Raw genomic sequence first — 25189 nt, forward strand, 5'->3', positions numbered from 1 at the left:
GAAAGCAACATTTTTTTTTTTTGCGTTAAGGCGCATCGAGGCTTCGATACACTCACACATGAAAAAAGACAAACAAAATAGAGCAGTTGGATGATAAACTTCTCAGATGTTTTGCTGTGTAGTGTCGCTGTGTAATTTACCCGTTATCTACATTTTTTCTTGCCCTGCAAGCCTCATTTGCTGTTAGTAATCTCCTTACTTTCCCCAGGCCTTATGAATGCGTAGGCGAATTGATTACCATTTGTCTACTCATGGATGCTCGGCCTGCGCGGGAGCTCTGCTAAAAACTTAAGTCGAGGTAGAGCGAGAGATATTAACAAGGACATTTTCTCCTGCCCGATTTCTCGACCTTCTCCATGTTTCTTTTAGCTTACAAACTGTCCCAGTTGTTGTACACTTTGTCCTTCATATAGATCTAAATCGACTAACCACTGACTGACCATAGAAAGGCACTTGCGCCCGTGCAACCTCGTTCCCAGGGGCAAGGGAAAAGCCCTGGGGACGAGGTTGGCGCCCGTGGTCCAATGGACACGTGACCTTGACCAGTTCCACATCTGAGCCCGCGATATGGTCATGTGATACTGGTCAGCGGATACTTTGTTTTGTCAGCTGTCAACTGACCATAAAATGGATGTCCAATATGAAAGATCTTAGTCATTTACCTCACATTTCTGGTTAACCAAGGAGACACAAAATTGTCTCCTCCCCCGCATGGGTTGCTTTGGGACTCCCATTTCCCTCCCCGAGAGTCTGTACGGGAAAAGGGAGCACGTACGCTGACATCATAACCAAATTTTTTCGGCTTCATGGGTTTGCCAATTTTCCTTACCCAGGATGCTCTGCTGGTGTGCTTCGTAATAAAGATTATACGAGTTAGCTCCAAGGGCACTTTGATTGGCAATGAATCCTGTACATTATTAGCCCATCCCCAGTCCACTATTTTTGAACAGTAACCAATAAGAATGAGTCCTTTAGAAATACTCTTTTATGTGCAATTCCACTAATCACAATCATACAATAAGACAGCCTTAGGTAAAACTTAAATTTGTTTCCATTTAATGGTGATCTTTCATCTGTTACAACATTTCTGAGTTTCCTGAAAAAGGGAACCTAGATTTATTGTTTACTATGATGTAAACATCATAGAAAAAACCGTAATTTATAAATACCTCAACCAGGAGCGACCTACTTACATTTAATTTCAACATACATAGTTTAGTCTGTGACTTCTTCAGTAAGTTGTCATGAAAGAGTTGAATCTGGAATGACCTTATGTACCACATATGAAAAATGTCCCCTAATATCTAGTTCCTGTTTTATTTACTTTTATTTTTAAATTTTATTAATGGTAAATTTAGTTATTATTTTTAACAATTAAAGATTTTGAATTAATACATCAAGATTAAGATGAGCGATTAAACTACATAAGATTTCAATGACATTTAACCCTGTACATTTACATTTGTGAAATTTTTAAATGTAAATGTGTATGGCCTGGGGTCATTGCAACATTATGTTATGTGAATGCTCATCTTTCTCTTAAAGTATTTGTTAATTTAATAATTTTTTATGACAGTTATCAATGTTTCTTTTGGTTACTTTAAATGAACTTAGTTTTTGTAATTCGGAAGCTAATAACAATTAGGGTTACTTTCAATGCATGGCTACATGGCGTCATCCCTGATTAAACTCTATTATCACAACCAACTGAAGAGGTCATAGATGAAACTCAGGTTTGCTATAAAATTTACATAAATGTGTGTTGAAAGTAAATGCAACTGAGATCTTTCCAAATCAAGATGTTATTTCGCTATGCTTTCTTTTTTTTTTTACATCAATTCTTATCACTATTTCCCATACATTTCTTTAAATGTTTGTTGTGAGATTTTGGTAGAACATCACAGTTGATGATTGTCTTTGTTCTCACTACTTGACTGATGAACAGTGGACTAACAATGTAAGGAGAAACCAGTTAGTGATCACTTGATCTTCTCAGTTATGACAGGAATCTTGTCTGGACTGCAGATACAGCATATTCCACTAACTCCGTGCATTTAAGTCACTGATCTTTGTTGCTTTCCATTTGTAACATACCGTTAGCCTCTCTAATGGTGGATTTCCACTGACGCGATTTACGTGCGTAAAAAATGAGACAATGTATGAACGGCTTGCGTACACGTTTACGCAGGCCGCTACATTTCCCACGCACGAAAATTTACGCGTCAGTGGAAATCCACCATAAGAGTTACATGAAGGTAGCAAGTCAAGGACTGTGTTAGGCTTGGATTCTGTGAAATAGAGCCTGCAAAGAAAGACAAAAGAACTGAAGATCTGCAAGCAAAACACAGCAAGAAGAACTTTGGCTGTGGAAATAGACTGACTTACAGATGGTTGTGACTATCAGTAAATTAATTAAATTTAATTACAAAAGTTCATCCCTTAAAGGACGTTTGCAGGCTACTTTTTATGCACATTCCTTACTGCGCACATAATTCATGTCACAACTGAATGCCATGACATGCCATGCATCGAATGCACATGCTGAGGAAAGTTTCTTAGCACATATTGGGTGAGTAGCAGTTGCAGTACGTGTAACATACTTCACTAAATATTGCCTTGCAGTTTTTTTTATCCTATATGGTCAGTAACCCCTACTTTTTTTCTAACAGCTAGATCATTTTTGTTTATGATCATCTGAATTTTGCAAGAAAATGAAAAAATCTATAGATTAAAAGTTTGACTTTTTTGTCCCATGCAGGCACGTTCGAATTCCGCTTTTTGTGCTTTTCATTTTGCTGTATGAGGGTTTTAAATACCTTTTTTCAGGGTTAAGCCTTACAAAAAAGATGGCAACACTGGAATTATTTGAACAACAGATTCACTTTCATTGAAAAAATGTGACTAAGACTGTTTTTTATTTTTTTTAACTAAGGGGTGTAAATTTCGGAATTTTGGTATTTTTTATATATTGTGTTCTTAGTTTTTTGGTATCTTTTAGGGGTCAAAAAAGCTTGAGCCAAACCCAGATTGATCTCCCTTTAGGGGTTCTTTTCAAAAGTTCCCACAATAATCCCCACCCCTTTCATATAGTAGTCCCCACCCCAGGTGTAAGATAAGACAAAAATTAATGTTGCGTTAGGTCTCTCGGAGTGATCACATGATGTTTGGTCTGACAGACCAAACATCATGTGATCACTTCCCTACTCTAATACTCTTTAAATTCCCAAAATAAGCTCCCAGGTCCTTGATCTTAAAAACAAGTAGAATAACTTTAGAAGTAACAGATTGTAATAAATACCATATTTCTTAGGTCCTCATCTTCACACCACAGCATTATCTCTGCTATTTCGCAAGGAACTTACTTTAATGTATTGACACAGCAAGTCATTTGGTCAGTAAAGATGAAGCATATTAGAAAATACAAACTTAGGCAATACCATAAAATTCCGGTTATATGCCCTGGTCAGATTATACAACTTTGCAAGGGGTTATGTGTGGGCTTATAAGCGGAAGGGGCTTATATCCAAGAGGGCTAATAAGCGGAATAAAAAAACGTTTTAAAATCAGCCATGGGAGTGTTGATAGAAATATATAATAAAGCAACATTTAGCCTTGTTCAGTACTGCCATCTGATGGAGGGGGGCTTTTATCTAGGGGGGGGGGGGGGGGGTTATAATCGGATGTATTTTTTTACCAGGTAGATGGACCTTATATAACCGGCGGGGCTTCTAAGCGGGAGGGGATGGGGGGGGGGGAGGGCCTTTAACCGGAATGTTACGGTATAGGCAAGCACTGATAACAACATACTACTTGTAAATAATACCAGTATTAAATATAAAATTGTTTTGTCAAAAACATCCAAAGGCCATTATAACATAGCTAGCAGAGCCGCGCAATCAAATTCAGTATACGTATTAGCGTGCTTAAAATCCCGATGGAGCACGCTGATGACGTAATCGATGAGCGAAAATCTTACAGTAAGTATAAAAGCTCATACGCTGCGGGTGTTTTGCTAAAGGGATGACAATTATTATCTTCGGAATATGAAAAGTGAATCCTTTGCTTTGGCTTTGCAGTTGGCCATTGCTAAATGCTCTAGGTTGTTTTGCTGCAATATTGAATTTCATGTGTAGGGTATAATATAAGGCAGATTAGGCATTGGACAAAATAATACTAAGGGAGTAAAAGGGACTTTTTCTGCCCAAGCAGGAGGCAGCATTCAGAGAGCTCTTTCAAACTGGCCTGATAGGACTAAAAGTTTTGTTCAGATCATACATCATGTGATCACTTCGCCACTACAGTACAGTAAAAAGTCTGATAACAAGCTCCCAAGTACTTTTCCTGTAAAAACAAGCAGGCGTGTACCTGCCTTTAAGCAAATAAGCACGGGCTTACAAGTCGTTCGGACGGTATAATAATTTTTTTTAAGTTGTATTTGAACGATTCACGACTTAGTGTAGACTTGTTGAAAGGCGTATTTACAAGAGCAATAAATATCACAACTCGCTCTCGAGACCCAAAACCGTTCTCTTTTAAACCTTGAATTTGGTCATTTGACGTTTTTGTTTTGCAGAGAACGGCAAAGAAATGTACGAAAATGCATGATGCACGTGCAGATTTGCTAATTAAACCTATTGTTTTATGACGTTCTCGTTACTTCTTTGACCACAGCTGCATTTTGTTTAATATTCAATATTTCTTGTTCAATATGGAATCCTGGCATTTGCCACATTTAAGCGTCCAGATTGCACCAGATTGCATTTCAGAGTACTTAAATTTTCAAAATTTTTCGGGGGGGGGGGGGGGCATGCCCCCAGCCCCCCTAGTAAGTCGCGACTTCGTGGCTCCAAATGGGCGCTCTCTCACCCATAAATTTGAAAAATAACACAGATTTGGGTAAATACCATTTTTCTTAGGACCTTTATCTTCACACCACAGTATCTTCTCCGCTATTTAGCAAGGAATCAGTTGATATAACAGCAAGTCCTTGCCTGTGTACACTGAAACCCAAATAAAAAAGTTAAACTATCAGTAGAAATGTATCATTATAAAAAGCAAACTTAGGCAATACAATAGGCAAGCTCTAAAAACATAAACCACAGCTTGCCATAAGTTGTAAAATCAAATACACCCGTTACTCTCAATACTATAATTCTATTTTAATTTTAAATTATGACTCACCCAGAAGAACACTGCTGTTATGTCTTTTCCCTCCACATTCATCATTCTTCAAATACTTGGCCGGCACAAGTCAACTTCCAGTATCTTAATCTAAAAGAACAAAGAAAACACAAAGCAGGTCTTAACCTATCCGGATCCAGATCCATGTTGTTTTGCTGAAACAACACATGCGCTATTCGTAGACAAAAATTAGACACAAATCGATTTTACAACTTTAAATTCAAGCAAATATCCCTATTTCTTTAGTCCTTATAGTCTAGGGGCCCATTTACATGGAAAGAGGATGATCCTCCTTTCATGTAAAATGGAATGATCCTAGTGCTAGGATCATCCTAGTACTAGGATTTCAGCTTTCAGTTTACATGTGAATGGTTGTATTTGGCCCTAACGCTAGGATCATCCTAGCACTAGGACCATCCTATCTGAGGGCCCATTTACATGGAAAGAGGATGATCCTAGCACATGGATCATCCTCCATTTGGCCCTAACGCTAGGATCATCCTAGCGGTAGGATCATCCCTCATCTCAGATAGGATGGTCCTAGCGCTAGGATGATCCTAGCGTTAGGGCCAAATGCAACCCTTCACATGTAAACTGAAAGCTGAAAACATATGGCGGTCAGATGATCCTAGTACTAGGATGATCCTAGCACTAGGATCATTCCATTTTACATGAAAGGAGGATGATCCTTGTGCTAGGATCATCCTCTTTCCATGTAAATGGGCCCTTAAAGATGAATTCCAGTCCGTACTGCGCAGTCTCAACGGTTTGTTTACTGTTTTGTTTTGAATTGAAATTCTCAGGCAAAGAGGAAATGCAACATATACGCAGATATATGGGCATTTATCAACCTTATTCCCGGAGAGAAAACTTGAATTAATTTTAAAAAAACTGACAAGAAAGGATAACTAATTCAATTCGGTGTTATTTTCAAAAAAGCGGGTAAGCAAACTGAACATGTATGTAGTAAACTTAAAAAAGAATATCATCCTCGGAGACCCAGGGGCAGTTATAGTGGGGGCGGGGAAAAGTCTATTTAATACGGGCGAAAAAAAAAATCGGCGAAGAAAAGTCAAGAACGTTCTTGACTTTTCTTCGCCGATTTTTTTTTTCGCCCGTATAGACTTTTCCCCGCCCCCACTAACTGCCCCTGGGTCTCCGACGATCAAAGAATATTGGAATTTTCGTAACTTACCGTCCGCCATCTTGAATATGACTGCTGGTCAGCTACCATTTGTACTGTGGCCTCAAGAGACTCTAGTCGGGCCCGGGTCCTCTCTTCTTTTTAGGTTTACAAGCTGTGATGAGCTGTGTGAACGCACAAAACCACAAATTCAATCACAGGGCACAGAGGAGTCAAGTTTGTCCGCAATTCAAAACCTCTACCGTGCAAAACGACTTTCAAAAGCTTTTCAAAGCGATCGTGTGAGCCGTACGTGATACAACGCCGTCATGCGATACTTGTTTACAGATTGTCTGGTCTGGTGATATCGTATTCATACCCTTATGCGACATCCGCAGACATCAATTTTCGCCCCAGGCGCCCATTGTCAGAATACGATATCACCAGACGATCGATGCAAACAAGTATCGCATGACGGCCTTGTATCACGTACGGCTCACACGATATCGATTTGAACACTCGAAGATAAATTTCATATCCCCGCGCAACCATGTAATATCCTCTATTTCATCAGTAGAGCAAACAATAACATAAGAAGATAAGTAACGCATTATTCATCAGTTAAGTAAACAATAACATAGGAAGATAAATAACGCATCATTCATCAGTCAAGTAAAAAATAACATAAGAAGATAAGTAACGCATCATTCATCAGTAGAGCAAGCAATGACTTAAGAAGATAAGTAACGCATCATTCATCAGTTAAGTAAACAATAACATAGGAAGATAAGTAACGCATCATTCATCAGTTAAGTAAACAATAACATAGGAAGATAATTAACGCATCATTCATCAGTGAAGTAAACAATAACATAGGAAGATAGATAACGCATCATTCATCAGTCAAGTAAACAATAACATAAGAAGATAACTTACCATCAAAGATCAGTACAAAAAACAATAACATAAGAAGTTAGAAACCCATCATTCATCAGTCAAGTAAACAATAACATAAGAAGATAACTTACCATCAAAGATCAGTACAGCAAACAATAACATAAGAAGTTAAGTAACGCATCATAGATCTGTAGAGTAAACAAGAACATAACAAGATAAGTAACGCATCATTCATCAGTCAAGTATACAATAACATAAGAAGATAACTTACCATCAAAGATCAGTACAGCAAACAATAACATAAGAAGTTAAGTAACGCATCATAGATCTGTAGAGTAAACATGAACATAACAAGATAAGTAACGCATCATTCAAACAATAACATAGGAAGATAAGTAACGCATCATTCAAACAATAACATTAAGGAAGATAAGTAACGCATCATTCATCAGTCAAGTAAACAATAACATAAGAAGACAAGTAACGCATCATTCATCAGTCAAGTAAACAATAACATAGGAAGATAAATTACCATCAAGATCAGTAGTGCACACAATAATATAAGAAGATAAGTAACGAATCATTCATCAGTCAAATAAACAATAACATAGAAAGATAAGCTTACCATCAAAGATCAGTACAGCAAACAATAACATAAGAAGTTAAGTAACGCATCATAGATCTGTAGAGTAAACAAGAACATAAGACGATTACTTACCATGAAAAATCAGTAGGGCGAATAATAACATAAGAAGATAATAAACGCATCATTCATCAGTAGAGTAAATAATAACATAAAAAGATAACTTACCATCAAAGATCAGTACAGCAAACAATAACATAAGAAGTTAAGTAACGCATCATTCATCACTAGAGTAAACAATGACATAGGAAGATAAGTAACGCATCATTCATCAGTCAAGTAAACAATAACATACGAACATCACTTACCATCATAGATCTGTAGAGTAAAGAAGAACATAACAAGATAAGTAACACATCATTCAAACAATAACATATGGAGATAAGAAACGCATCATTCATCAGTCAAGTAAACAATAACATAGAAAGATAACTTACCATCAAAAATCAGTAGAGCAAACAATAACATAGATAAGTAACGAATCATTCAAACAATAACATAGGACGATAATTAACGCATCATTCATCAGTCAAGTAAACAATAACATAAGAAGATAAGTAACGCATCATTCATCACTCAAATAAACAATAACATAGCAAGATAAATTACCATCATGATCAGTAGAGCAAAAAATAACATAAGAAGATAAGTAACACATTATTCATCAGTCAAGTAAACATTAACTTAAGAAGATAACTTACCATCAAAGATCAGTACAGCAAACAATAACATAAGAAGTTAAGTAACGCGTCATAGATCTGTAGAGTAAACAAGAACATAAGAAGATAAGTAACGCATCATAGATCTGTAGAGTAACCAAGAACATAAGAAGATAAGTAACTCATCATTCAAGCAATAACATAGGAAGATAAGTAACACATCATTCATCAGTTAAGTAAACAATAACATAGGAAGCTAAATAACGAATCATTCATCAGTCAAGTAAACAATAACAAAGGAACATAACTAACCATCAAAGATCTTTAGAGTTAAAAATAAAATAAGAAGATAAGTAACACATCATTATATTAAGATCTGTAGAGTAAACAAGAACATAGGAAGATAAGTAACGCATCATTCAAACAATAACATAGCAAGATAATTAACGCATCATTCATCAGTCAAGTAAACAATAACATAAGAAGATAAGTAACGCATCATTCATCAGTCAAGTAAACAATAATATAAGAAGATAAGTAACGCATCATTCATCAATCAAGTAAACAATAACATAAGAAGATAACTTACCATCAAAGATCAGTACAGCAAACAATAACATAAGAAGTTAGATAACGCATCATAGATCAGTAGAGTAAACAAGAACATAAGAAGATAAGTAACGCATCATTCATAAGTCAAGTAAACAATAAAATAGGAACATAGATAACGCATCATTCATCAGTCAGGTAAATAATAACATAGAAATATAACTTACCATAAAAGATCAGTACAGCAAACAATAACATAAGAAGTTAAGTAACGAATCATAGATCTTTAGAGTAAACAAGAATATAAGAAGATAAGTAACGCATCATTCAAACAATAACATAGGAAGATAAGTAACGCATCATTCATCAGTCAAGTAAACAATAACCTAGGAAGATAAGTAACGCATCATTCATCAGTCAAGTAAACAATAACGTAGGAAGATAGATAACACATCATTCATCAGTCAAGTAAACAATAACATAAGAAGATAAGTAACGCATCATTCATCAGTAGAGTAAACAATAACATAGGAAGATAAGTAACGCATCATTCATCGGTCAAGTAAACAATAACATAGGAAGATAAATTACCATCAAGATCAGTAGAGCAAAAAATAACATAAGAAGATAAGTAACACATCATTCATCAGTCAAGTATACAATAACTTAAGAAGATAACTTACCATCAAAGATCAGTACAGCAAACAATAACATAAGAAGTTAAGTAACGCGTCATAGATCTGTAGAGTAAACAAGAACATAAGAAGATAAGTAACGCATCATTCATCAGTAGAGTAAACAATAACATAGGAAGATAAGTAACGCATCATTCGTCAGTCAAGAAAACAATAACATAGGAAGATAAATTACCATCAAGATCAGTAGAGCAAACAATAACATAAGAAGATAAGTAACGCATCATTCATCACTCAAATAAACAATAACATAGGAAGATAAATTACCATCATGATCAGTAAAGCAAACAATAATATAAAAAGATAAGTAATGCGTTATTCATCAGTCAAGTAAACATTAACATAAGAAGATAACTTACTATCAAAGATCAGTACAGCAAACAATAACTTAAGAAGTTAAGTAACGCATCATAGATCTGTAGAGTAAGCAAGAACATAAGAAGATAAGTAACGCATCATTCAAGCAATAACATAGGAAGATAGGTAACACATCATTCATCAGTTAAGTAAACAATAACATAGGAAGATAGATAACGAATCATTCATCAGTCAAGTAAACAATAACAAAGGAACATAACTAACCATCAAAGGATCTTTAGAGTTAAAAATGAAATAAGAAGATAAGTAACGCATCATTATATTAAGATCTGTAGAGTAAACAAGAATATAACAAGATAAGTAACGCATCATAGATCTGTAGAGTAAACAAGAACATAAGAAGATAAGTAACTCATCATTCAAACAATAACATAGGAAGATAAGTAACGCATCATTCAAACAATAACATAGGAAGATAATTAACGCATCATTCATCAGTCAAGTAAACAATAAAATAAGAAGATAAGCAACGCATCATTTATCAGTCATTAGTAAACAATAATATAAGAAGATAAGTAACGCATCATTCATCAATCAAGTAAACAATAACATAAGAAGATAACTTACCATCAAAGATCAGTAAAGCAAACAATAACATAAGAAGTGAGATAACGCATCATAGATCAGTAGAGTAAACAAGAACATAAGAAGATAAGTAACGCATCATTCATAAGTCAAGTAAACAATAAAGTAGGAACATAGATAACGCATCATTCATCAGTCAGATAAATAATAACATAGAAATATAACTTACCATCAAAGATCAGTACAGCAAACAATAACATAAGAAGTTAAGTAACGAATCATACATCTGTAGAGTAAACAAGAACATAAGAACATAAGTAACGCATCATTCAAACAATAACATAGGAAGATAAGTAACGCATCATTCATTAGTTAAGTAAACAATATCATAGGAAGATAGATAAAGCATCATTCATCAGTCAAGTAAACAATAACAGAAGAAGATATGTAACGCATCATTCATCAGTAGAGTAAATAATAACGTAGGAAGATAAGTAACGCATCATTCATCAGTCAAGTAAACAATAACATAGGAAGATAACTTAGCATCAAATATCGGTACAGCAAACAATAACATAAGAAGATAAATAACGCATCATTCATCAGTCAAATAAAGAATAAAATAGGAAGATAAATTAGCATCAAATATCGGTACAGCAATCAATAACATAAGAAGATAAGTAACGCATCATTCATCAGTCAAGTAAACAACAACATAGAAAGATAAATTACCATCAAGATCAGTGGAGAAAAAAATAATATAAGAAGATAAGTAACGCATCATTCATCAGTCAAGTAAACAATAACATAAGAAGATAACTTACCATCAAAAATCAGTACAGCAAACAATAACATAAGAAGTTAAGTAACGCGAATCATTCATCTGTAGAATAAACGATAAATAAGGCACAGTAGTGAACAGAAAGAAAACCACAAAGACAGAGAAACAAAAATAAGAAGAAGCGCATCATAGATCTGTAGAGTAATCTATAACAAGAAGATAAGTAACACATCATTCAAACAATAACATAGGAAGATAAGTAATGCATCATTCATCAGTTAAGTGGAAGCAATAACATAGGAATTAAGATAGATAACACATCATTCATCAGTTCAAGTAAACAATAACATAAGAAGATAAGTAACGCATCATTCATCAGTAGAGTAAACAATAACATAGGAAGATAAGTAACGCATCATTGATCAGTCAAGTAAACAATAACATAGGAAGATAAATTACCATCAAGATCAGTAGTACAAACAATAACATAAGAAGATAAGTAACACATCATTCATCAGTCAAGTATACAATAACATAAGAAGATAACTTACCATCAAAGATCAGTACAGCAAACAATAACATAAGAAGTTAAGTAACGCATCATAGATCTGTAGAGTAAACCAGAACATAAGAAGATAAGTAAGACATCATTCAAACAATAACATAGGAAGATAAGTAACGCATCATTCATCAGTCAAGTAAACAATAACATAGGAAGATATGTAACGCATCTTTCATCAGTCAAGTAAACAAGAACATAGAAAGATAGCTTACCATCAAAGATCAGTACGTACAGCAAACACCAACATAAGAAATTAAGTAACGCATCAGAGATCTGTAGAGTAAAAAAGAATATAAGAAGATAAGTAACGCATCATTCATCAGTTAAGTAAACAATAACATAGGAAGATAGTTAACACATTCATCAGTCAAGTGAACAATAAAATAAGAAGATAAGTAACGCATCATTCATCAGTAGAGTAAACAATAACATAGGAAGATAAGTAACGCATCATTCATCACTCAAGTAAACAATAACATAAAAAGATAAATTACCATCAAGATCAGTAGAGCAAACCATAACATAAGAAGATAAGTAACGCATTAATCATGAGTCAAGTATACAATAACATAAGAAGATAACTTACCATCAAAGATCAGTACAGCAAACAATAACATAAGAAGTTAAGTAACGCGTCATAGATCTGTAGAGTAAACAAGAACATAAGAAGATAAGTAACGCATCATTCAAACAATAACATAGGAAGATAAGTAACGCATCATTCATCAGTCAAGTAAACAATAAAATAAGAATATAGATAACGCATCATTCATCAGTCAAGTGAATAATAACATAGAAAGATAATTTACCATCAAAGATCAGTACAGCAAACAATAACATAAGAAGTTAAGTAACGCATCATAGATCTGTAGAGTAATCTATAACATAGGAAGATAAGTAACGCATCTTTCATCAGTCAAGTAAACAATAACATAGAAAGACAGCTTACCATCAAAGATCAGTACGTACAGCAAACAACAACATATTAGAAATTAAGTAACGCATCAGAGATCTGTAGAGTAAAAAAAAATATAAGAAGATAAGTAACGCATCATTCATCAGTTAAGTAAACAATAACATAGGAAGATAGTTAACACATTTATCAGTCAAGTAAACAATAACATAAGAAGATAAGTAACGCATCATTCATCAGTAGAGTAAACTATAACATAGGAAGATAAGTAACGCATCATTCATCACTCAAGTAAACAATAACATAAGAAGATAAATTAACATCAAGATCAGTAGAGCAAACAATAACATAAGAAGATAAGTAACGCATTAATCATGAGTCAAGAATACAATAACATAAGAAGATAACTTACCATCAAAGATCAGTACAGCAAACAATAACATAAGAAGCTAAGTAACGCGTCATAGATCTGTAGAGTAAACAAGAACATAAGAAGATAAGTAACGCATCATTCAAACAATAACATAGGAAGATAAGTAACGCATCATTCATCAGTCAAGTAAACAATAAAATAGGAATATAGATAACGCATCATTCATCAGTCAAGTGAATAATAACATAGAAAGATAATTTACCATCAAAGATCAGTACAGCAAACAATAACATAAGAAGTTAAGTAACGCATCATAGATCTGTAGAGTAATCTATAACATAGGAAGATAAGTAACGCATCATTCATCAGTCAAGTAAACAATAACATGGGAAGATAGATAACGAATCATTCATCAGTCAAGCAAACAATAACAAAGGTACATAACTTACCATCAAAGATCTGTAGAGTTAAAAATGAAATAAGAAGATAAGTTACACATCATTATATTAAGATCTGTAGAGTAAACAAGAATATAACAAGATAAGTAACGCATCATAGATCTGTAGAGTAAACAATAACATAAGAAGATAAGTAACGCATCATTCAAACAATAACATAGGAAGATAATTAACGCATCATTCATCAGTCAAGTAAACAATAATATAAGAAAATAAGTAACGCATCATTCATCAGTCAAGTAAACAATAACATAAGAAGATAACTTACCATCAAAGATCAGTACAGCAAACAAAACATAAGAAATTAAGTAACGCATCATAGATCTGTAGAGTAAACAAGAACATAAGAAGATAAGTAACGCATCATTCATCATAAGTTAAGGAAACAATAACATAGGAAGATAGATAACACATCATTCATCAGTCAAGTAAACAATAACATAAGAAGATAAGTAACGCATCATTCATCAGTAGAGTAAACAATAACATGGGAAGATAAGTTACGCATCATTCATCAGTCAAGTAAACAATAACATAGGAAGATAAATTACCATCAAGATCAGTAGAGCAAACAATAACATAAGAAGATAAGTAACGCATCATTCATCAGTCACGTATACAATAACATAAGAAGATAACTTACCATCAAGATCAGTTGAGCAAACAATAACATAAGAAGTTAAGCAACGCATCATAGATCTGTAGAGTAAACAAGAACATAAGAAGATAAGTAACGAATTATTCAAACAATAACATAGGAAGATAAGTAACGCATCATTCATCAGTCAAGTAAACAATAAAATAGGAATATAGATAACGCATCATTCATCAGTCAAGTAAATAATAACATAGAAAGATAACTTACAATCAAAGATCAGTACAGCAAACAATAACATAAGAAGTTAAGTAACGCGTCATAAATCTGTAGAGTAAACAAGAACATAAGAAGATAAGTAACTCATCAGTCATACAATACCATAGGAAGATAACTAACGCATCATTCATCAGTTAAGTAACCAATAACATTGGAAGATAGATAACGCATCATTCATCAGCCAAGTAAACATTAACATAAGAAGATAAGTAACGCATCATTCATCAGTAGAGTAAACAATAACATAAGAAGATAACTTACCATCAAAGATCTGTAGAGTTAACAATGACATAAGAAGATAAGTAACGCATTATTTATCTGTGGAGTAAACAATAACATAGGAAGATAAGTAACGCATCATTCATCAGTAGAGTAATCAATAACATAGGAAGATGAATAACCCATTATTCATCAGTCAAGTAAACCATAACATAGGAACATAACTTACCATCAAAGATGTGTAGTGTTAACAATGTTATAAAAAGATAAGTAACGCGTCATAGATCTGTAGAGTAATCAATAACATAGGAAGATAAATAACGCATCATTCATCAGTAGAGCAAACAATAACATAAGAAGATAAGTAACGCATCATTCATCAGTCACGTATACAATAACATAAGAAGATAACTTACCATTAAAGATCAGTACAGCAAACAATAACATAAGAAGTTTAGGAACGCATCATAGATCTGTAGAGTAAAAAAGAACATAAGAAGATAAGTAACGCATCATTCAAACAATAGCATAGGAAGATAACTAACGAATCATTCATCAGTCAAGTAAACAATAAAATAGGAATATAGATAACGCATCATTCATCAGTCAAGTAAACAATAACATAGGAAGATAAGTAACGCATCATTCATCAGTCAAGTAAACAATAACATAGGAAGATAAGTAACGCATCATTCATCAGTCAAGTAAACAATAACATAGAAAGATAGCTTACCATCAAAGATCAGTACAGCAAACAACAACATAAGAAATTAAGTAACGCATCATAGATCTGAAGAGTAAGTGTAACAAGAACATAAGAAGACAAGTAACGCATCATTCATCAGTAGAGTAAACAATAACATAACAAGATAAATAACGCATCATTCAAACAATAACATAGGAAGATAAGTAACGAATCATTCATCAGTCAAGTAAACAATAACATAAGAAGAAAAATAACGCATCATTCAAACAATAACATAAGAAGATAAGTAACGCATCATTCATCAGTCAAGTAAACAATAACATAAGGAGATAAATAACGCATCATTCAAACAATAACATAGGAAGATAAGTAACGCATTATTCATCAGTCAAGTAAACAATAACATAGGAAGATAAGTAACGCATCATTCATCAGTCAAGTATACAATAACATAAGAAGATAACTTACCATAAAAGATGAGTACAGCAAACAAAAACATAAGAAGTTAAGGAACGCATCATAGATCTGTAGAAAAAACAAGAACATAAGAAGATAAGTAACGCATCATTCAAACAATAACATAGGAAGATAGATAACGAATCATTCATCAGTCAAGTAAACAATAAAATAGGAATATAGATAACGCATCATTCATCAGTCAAGTAAATAATAACATAGAAAGATAACTTACCATCAAAGATCAGTACAGCAAACAATAACATAAGTTAAGTAACGCATCATAGATCTGTAGAGTAAACAAGAACATAAGAAGATAAGTAACGCATCATTCATCAGTAGAGTAAACAATAACATAAGATAAGTCACGCATCATTCATCAGTCAAGTAAAGAATAACATAAGAAGATAAATAACGCATCATTCATCAGTCAAGTAAACAATAACATCGAAACATAACTTACCATCAAAGATCAGTACAGCAAACAATAACATAAGAAGTTAAGTAACGCATCATTCATCAGTAAAGTAAACAATAACATAAGAAGATTAATAACGCATTATTCATCAGTCAAGAAAACAATAGCAAAAGAAGATAACTTACCATCAAAGATCTGTAGAGTTCAGTAAACAATGAGATAAGAAGATAAGTAACGCATCATAGATCTTTAGAGTAATCTATAAGATAGGAAGACAAGCAACGCATCATTCGTCAGTCAAGTAAACAATAACATAGGAAGATAGATAACGCATCATTCATCAGTCAAGTAAACAATAACAAAGGAACATAACTTACCATCAAAGATCTTTAGAGTTACAAATGAAATAAGAAGATAAGTAACGCATCATTATATTAAGATCTGTAGAGTAAACAAGAACATAACAAGATAAGTAACGCATCATTCAAACAATAACATAGGAAGATAAGTAACGCATCATTCAAACAATAACATAGGAAGATAATTAACGCATTATTCATCAGTCAAGTAAACAATAACATAAGAAGATAAGTAACGCATCATACATCAATCAAGTAAACAATAACATAAGAAGATAACTTACCATCAAAGATCTGTACAGCAAACAATAACATAAGAAGTTAAGTAACGCATCATAGATCTGTAGAGTAATCAAGAACATAAGAAGATAAGTAACGCATCATTCAAGCAATATTATAGGAAGATAAGTAACCCATCATTCATCAGTTAAGTAAACAATAACATAGGAAGATAGATAACGCATCATTCAATAACATCAGTCAAGTAAACAATAACATAAGAAGATATGTAACGCATCATTCATCAGTAGAGTAAACAATAACATAGGAAGATAAGTAACGCATTATTCATCAGTCAAGAAAACAATAGCAAAAGAAGATAACTTACCATCAAAGATCTGTAGAGTTAAGTAAACAATGACTTAAGAAGATAAGTAGCGCATCATAGATCTGTATAAACAAGAACATAAGAAGATACGTAACGCATCATTCAAACAATAACATAGGAAGATAAGTAACGCATCATTCATCAGTCCAGTAAACAATAACATAAGAAGATAAGTAACGCATCATTCATCAGTCAAATAAACAATAACATAAGAAGATAACTTACCATCAAAGATCAGTACAGCAAACAATAACATAGGAAGATAAATTACCATCAACATAAGTAGAGCAAACAATAACATAAGAAGATAAGTAACTCATCATTCATCAATCAAGTATACAATAACATAAGAAGATAACTTACCTTCAAAGATCAGTACAGCAAACAATAACATAAGAAGTTAAGTAACGCATCATATATCTGTAGAGTAAACAAAAAGATAAGAAGATAAGTAACGCATCATTCAAACAATAACATAGGAAGATAAGTAACGCATCATTCATCAGTAGAGTAAACAATAACATATGAAGATAAGTAACGCATTATTCATCAGTTAAGTAAACAATTACATAGGAAGATAGATAACAAATCATTCATCAGTCAAATAAACAATAACATAGGAAGATAAATTACCATCAAGATCAGTAGAGCAAACAATAACATAAGAAGATAAAAAACGCATCATTCATCAGTCAAGTAAACAATAACATAAGAAGATAACTTACCAGCAAAGATCAGTAAAGCAAACAATAATATAAGAAGTTAAGTAACGCATCATAAATCTGTAGAGTAAACGAGAACATAAGACGATGAGTAACGCATCATTCAAACAATAATATAGGAAGATAAGTAACGCATCATTCATCAGTTAAGTAAGCAATAACATATCAAGATAGATAACGCATCATTCATCAGTCAAGTAAACAATAACATAGAAAGATAGCTTACCATCAAAGATCAGTACGTACAGCATACAACAACATAAGAAATTAAGTTACGCATCATAGATCTGTAGAGTAAAAAAGAATATAAGAAGATAAGTAACGCATCATTCTTCAGTTAAGTAAACAATAACATAGGAAGATAAATTACCATCAAGATCAGTAGAGCAAACAATAACATTAGAAGATAAGTAACGCATTAATCATGAGTCAAGTATACAATAACATAAGAATATAACTTACCATCAAAGATCAGTACAGCAAACAATAACATAAGAAGTTAAGTAACGCATTCATTCAAGCAATAACATAGGAAGATAAGTAACGCATCATTCATCAGTGAAGTAAACAATAACATAGGAAGATAAGTAACGCATCATTCATCAGTAGAGCAAACAATAACATAAGAAGTTAAGGAACGCATCATGCAAACAATAGCATAGGAAGATAAGTAACGCATCATTCATCAGTCAAGTAAACAATAACATAGGAAGATAAGAAACGCATCATTCATCAGTAAAGTAAACAATAACATGAGAAGATAACTTACCATTAAAGATCTATACAGCAAACAATAACATAAGAAGTTAAGTAACGCATCATAGATCTGTAGAGTAAACAAGAACATAAGAAGATAAGTAACGCATGATTCAAACAATAGCATAGGAAGATGAGTAACACATCATTCATCAGTCAAGTAAACAATAACATAGGAAGATAAGTAACGCATCATTCATCAGTCAAGTAAGCAATAACATAGAAAGATAGCTTACCATCAAAGATCAGTACAGCAAACAACAACATAAGAAATTAAGTAACGCGTCATAGATCTGTAGAGTAAACAATAACATAAGAAGATAAGTAACGCATCATTCATCAGTCAAGTAAACAAGAACATAAGAAGATATGTAACGCATCATTCATCAGTAAAGTAAACAATAACATAGAAAGATAGCTTACCATCAAAGACCAGTACAGCAAACAAATAAACAATAACATAAGAAGATAACTTACCATTAAAGATCAGTACAGCAAACAATAACATAAGAAGTTAAGTAACGCATCATAGATCTGTAGAGTAAACAAGAACATAAGAAGATAAGTAACGCATCATTCAAACAATAACATAGGAAGATAAGTAACGCATTATTCATCAGTTAAGTAAACAATAACATAGGAAGATAGATAACGCATCATTCATCAGTCAAGTAAACAATAACATAAGTAGATAAGTAACGCATCATTCATCAGTAGCGTAAACAATAACATAGGAAGATAAGTAACGCATCATTCATCAGTAGAATAAACAATAACATTAAAAGTTAAGTAACGCATCATTTAAACAGTAACATAGGAAGATAATTAACGCATCATTCATCAGTCAAGTAAACTATAACATAAGGAGAAAGTAACAAAAAAAAATACCCAAACTCAAAAAAAAAAAAAACAAACAAAAAAAAAAAAAAAACAAAACCCAAAAGAAAAAGTAACATCATACATGATAAACAATAAATAAAATAACGCATCACACAGTCAAGTAAACAATAACATAGAAAGAACCCAACATACACAACAAAAAAAACCCAAAAACAACCATAAAAAAAAAAAACCACACACAAAACCCACACACAAAAAAAACACAAACAAAAAAACCCAAAACCACCATCAAAAAAAAAAAACAAAAAAAACCAACAAAAAAACACAAAAACCCACAAACAAAACACCCCAAAACAAAAAACACAACCAAAACAAACCCACCACAAACAAAAAAAAACCCAAAACAGAACAAAGACAAGAAAAAAAGAAGAGCACCAAAAGAAGAAGCACAAAAAAAAGAGAAGCGCACAGAAGTAAAAAAAAAAAAGCCCAGACAGAGCCAGCAAAAAAAAGAGCACAAGACTGAGAAAAGAAAAGAGCGCAGAGAAAAAGGAAGACCAGCAAGAAAAAAGACAGAGAGAGAAAGGAGAAAAACAAAGAAGACTTACCATCAAAGATCAGTTCAGCAAAAAATAACATAAGAAGTTAAGTAACGCATCATAGATCTGTAGAGTAAACAAGAACATAAGAAGATAAGTAACACATCATTCAAACAATAACATAGGAAGATAAGTAACGCATCATTCATCAGTCAAGTAAACAATAAAATAGGAATATAGATAACGCATCATTCATCAGTCAAGTAAATAATAACATAGAAAGATAACTTACCATCAAGATCAGTAGAGCAAACAATAACATAAGAAGTTAAGTAACGCATCATAGATCTGTAGAGTAAACAAGAACATAAGACGATAAGTAACTCATCATTCATACAATATATACCATAGGAAGATAACTAACGCATCATTCATCAGTCAAGTAAACAATAACATAGGAAGATAGATAACGCATCATTCATCAGTCAAATAAACAATAACAAAGGAACATAACTTACCATCAAAGATCTGTAGAGTTACAAATGAAATAAGAAGATAAGTAACGCATCATTATATTAAGATCTGTAGAGTAAACAAGAACATAACAAGATAAGTAACGCATCTTTCAAACAATAACATAGGAAGATAAGTAACGCATCATTCAAGCAATAACATAGAAAGATAAGTAACACATCATTCATCAGTTAAGTAAACAATACCATAAGAAGATAAGTAACGCATCATTCATCAGTCAAGTAAACAATAACATAGGTAGATAAATTACCATCAAGATCAGTAGAGCAAACAATAACATAAGAAATTAAGTAACGCATCATAGATCTGTAGAGTAAACAAGAACATACGAAGATAAGTAACGCATCATTCAAACAATAGCATAGGATGATAAGTAACGAAACATTCATCAGTTAAGTAAACAATAACATAGGAAGATAGATAACGCATCATTCATCAGTCAAGTAAACAATAACATAAGAAGATAAATAACGCATCATTCATCAGTCAAGTAAACAATAACATCGAAAGATAACTTACCATCAAAGATGAGTACAGCAAACAATAATATAAGAAGTCTTAAAAATAAGTAACGCATCATTCATCAGTAGAGTAAAAAATAACATAGGAAGATAAATAACGCATTATTCATCAGTCAAGAAAATAATAACATAGCAACATAACTTACCATCAAAGATGTGTACAGTTAACAATGTCATAAGAAGACTTAAGTAACGCATCATATATCTTTAGAGTAATCTATAACATAGGAAGATAAGTAACGCATCATTCATCAGTCAAGTAAACAATAACATAGGAAGATAGATAACGAATCATTCATCAGTCAAGTAAACAATAACAAAGGAACATAACTTACCATCAAAGATCTGTAGAGTTACAAATGAAATAAGACGATAAGTAACGCATCATTCAAACAATAACATAAGAAGATAAGTAACGCATCATTCAAACAATAACATAGGAAGATAATTAACGCATCATGCATCAGTCAAGTAAACAATAACATAGAAAGATAGCTTACCATCAAAGATCAGTACGTCCAGCAAACAAAACATAAGAAATTAAGTAACGCATCATAGATCTGTAGAGTAAACAAGAACATAAGATGATAAGTAACGCATCATTCATCATAAGTTAAGTAAACAATAACATAGGAAGATAGATAACACATCATTCATCAGTCAAGTAAACAATAACATAAGAAGATAACTAACTCATCATTCATCAGTAGAGTAAACATTAACATGGGAAAATCAGTAACGCATCATTCATCAGTCAAGTAAACAATAACATAAGAAGATAACTTACCATCAAGATCAGTAGAGCAAACAATAACATAAGAAGATAAGTAACGCATCATTCATCAGTCAAGTATACAATAACATAAGAAGATAACTTACCATCAAAGATCAGTTCAGCAAAAAATAACATAAGAAGTTAAGCAACGCAGTAAGTAACTCATCATTCATCAGTAGAGTAAACATTAACATGGGAAAATCAGTAACGCATCATTCATCAGTCAAGTAAACAATAACATAAGGAGATAACTTACCATCAAAGATCTGTAGAGTTAACAATGACATAAGAAGATAAGTAACGCATTATTGATCTGTGGAGTAAACAATAACATAGGAAGATAAGTAACGCATCATTCATCAGTAGAGTAAACAATAACATAGGAAGATAAGTAACACATCATTCATCAGTAGAGTAATCAATAACATAGAAGATAAATAACGCATTATTCATCAGTCAAGTAAACCATAACATAGGAACATAACTTACCATCAAAGATGTGTGGAGTTAACAATGTTATAAAAAGATAAGTAACGCGTCATAGATCTGTAGAGTAATCAATAACATAGGAAGATAAGTAACGCATCATTCATCAGTAGAGCAAACAATAACATAAGAAGATAAGTAACGCATGATTCATCAGTCAAGTATACAATAACATAAGAAGATAACTTACCATTAAAGATCAGTAGAGCAAACAATAACATAAGAAGTTAAGGAACGCATCATGCAAACAATAGCATAGGAAGATAAGTAACGCATCATTCATCAGTCAAGTAAACAATAACATAGGAAGATAAGTAACGCATCATTCATCAGTCAAGTAAACAATAACATAAGAAGATAACTTACCATTAAAGATCAGTAGAGCAAACAATAACATAAGAAGTTAAGTAACGCATCATAGATCTGTAGAGTAAACAAGAACATAAGAAGATAAGTAACGCATCATTCAAACAATAGCATAGGAAGATAAGTAACACATCATTCATCAGTCAAGTAAACAATAACATAGGAAGATAAGTAACGCATCATTCATCAGTCAAGTAAGCAATAACATAGAAAGATAGCTTACCATCAAAGATCAGTACAGCAAACAACAACATAAGAAATTAAGTAACGCGTCATAGATCTGTAGAGTAAACAATAACATAAGAAGATAAGTAACGCATCATTCATCAGTCAAGTAAACAAGAACATAAGAAGATAAGTAACGCATCATTCATCAGTAAAGTAAACAATAACATAGAAAGATAGCTTACCATCAAAGATCAGTAAAGCAAACAACAACATAAGAAATTAAGTAACGCGTCATAGATCTGTAGAGTAAACAATAACATAAGAAGATAAGTAACGCATCATTCATCAGTCCAGTAAACAATAACATAAGAAGATAACTTACCATTAAAGATCAGTACAGCAAACAATAACATAAGAAGTTAAGTAACGCATCATAGATCTGTAGAGTAAACAAGAACATAAGAAGATAAGTAACGCATCATTCAAACAATAACATAGGAAGATAAGTAACGCATTATTCATCAGTTAAGTAAACAATAACATAGGAAGATAGATAACGCATCATTCATCAGTCAAGTAAACAATAACATAAGTAGATAAGTAACGCATCATTCATCAGTAGCGTAAACAATAACATAGGAAGATAAGTAACGCATCATTCATCAGTAGAATAAACAATAACATTGAAAGGTAAGTAACGCATCATTTAAACAATAACATAGGAAGATAATTAACGCATCATTCATCAGTCAAGTAAACTATAACATAAGGAGATAAGTAACGCATCAATGATCAGTCAAGTAAACAATAACATAAGAAGATAACTTACCATCAAAGATCAGTACAGCAAACAATAACATAAGAAGTTAAGTAACGCATCATAAATCTGTAGAGTAAACGAGAAAATAAGACGATAAGTAACGCATCATTCAAACAATAACATAGGAAAATAAGTAACGCATCATTAAAACAATAACATAGGAAGATAAGTAACGCATCATTCATCAGTTAAGTAAACAATAACATAGGAAAATAGATAATGTATCATTTATCAGTCAAGTAAACAATAACATAAGAAGATATGTAACGCATCATTCAAGCAATAACATAGGAAGATAAGTAACGCATCATTCATTAGTTAAGTAAACAATAAATATAGGAAGATAGATAACGCATCATTCATCAGTCAAGTAAACAATAACATAAGAAGATATGTAACGCATCATTCATCAGTAGAGTAAACAATAACATAAGAAAATAAGTAACGCATTATTCATCAGTCAAGAAAACAATAGCAAAAGAAGATAACTTACCATCAAAGATCTGTAGAGTTAAGTAAACAATGACATAAGAAGATAAGTAACGCATCATAGATCTGTAGAGTAAACAATCACATAGGAAGATAAGTAACGCATAATTCATCAGTAGAGTAAACAATTACATAGGAAGATAAGTAACGCATCATTCATCAGTAGAGTAAACAATAACATAGGGAGATAAATAACGCATTATTCATCAGTCAAGTAAACAATAACATAGGAAGATAGATAACGCATAATTCATCAGTCAAGTAAACAATAACAAAGGAACATAACTTACCATCAAAGATCTGTAGAGTTAACAATGAAATAAGAAGATAAGTAACGCATCATAGATCTGTAGAGTAAACAATAACATAAGAAGATAAGTAGCGCATCATAGATCTGTAGAGTAAACAATTACATAAGGAGATAAGTAACGCATTATTCATCAGTAGAGTAAACAATAACATAGGAAGATAAGTAACGCATCATTCATCAGTCAAGTATACAATAACATAAGAACATCACTTACCATCAAAGATCAGTACAGCAAACAATAACATAAGAAGTTAAGTAACGCGTCATAGATCTGTAGAGTAAACAAGAACATAAGAAGATAAGTAACGCATCATTCAAACAATAACATAGGAAGATAAGTAACGCATCATTCATCAGTTAAGTAAACAATAACATAGGAAGATAGAGAACGCATCATTCATCAGTCAAGTAAACAATAACATAAGAAGATAAGTAACGCATCATTCATCAGTCAAGTAAACAATAACATAAGAAGATAACTTACCAT

The 25189-nt window shown here is 32.4% G+C and overlaps 1 long non-coding RNA gene across 2 annotated transcripts in view; it reads right to left on the reverse strand.

The window, feature by feature from the left end:
• Nucleotides 1–2210: 2210 nt before the first annotated feature.
• Nucleotides 2211–25189, reverse strand: part of LOC144657558 (uncharacterized) — a 29072-nt gene continuing 6093 nt past the window's right edge. Inside the window, exons 2-6 of one of the 2 annotated variants that reach the window (XR_013571572.1) lie at nt 6377–6489; nt 5182–5271; nt 4905–5000; nt 3299–3342; nt 2211–2302 (exon numbers count right to left, since the gene is read on the reverse strand). This is a non-coding gene — a long non-coding RNA (uncharacterized LOC144657558). Of the gene's footprint in view, nt 2303–3298; nt 3343–4904; nt 5001–5181; nt 5272–6376; nt 6642–25189 lie in introns of those variants that run through there. The other variant, XR_013571571.1, reaches the window with a different exon arrangement.

Source organism: Oculina patagonica, chromosome 6 (genome assembly GCF_052425735.1).
Source record: "Oculina patagonica isolate OP01 chromosome 6, crgOcupat, whole genome shotgun sequence".
In the NCBI taxonomy this organism is placed as follows: Eukaryota; Metazoa; Cnidaria; class Anthozoa; order Scleractinia; family Oculinidae; genus Oculina; species Oculina patagonica.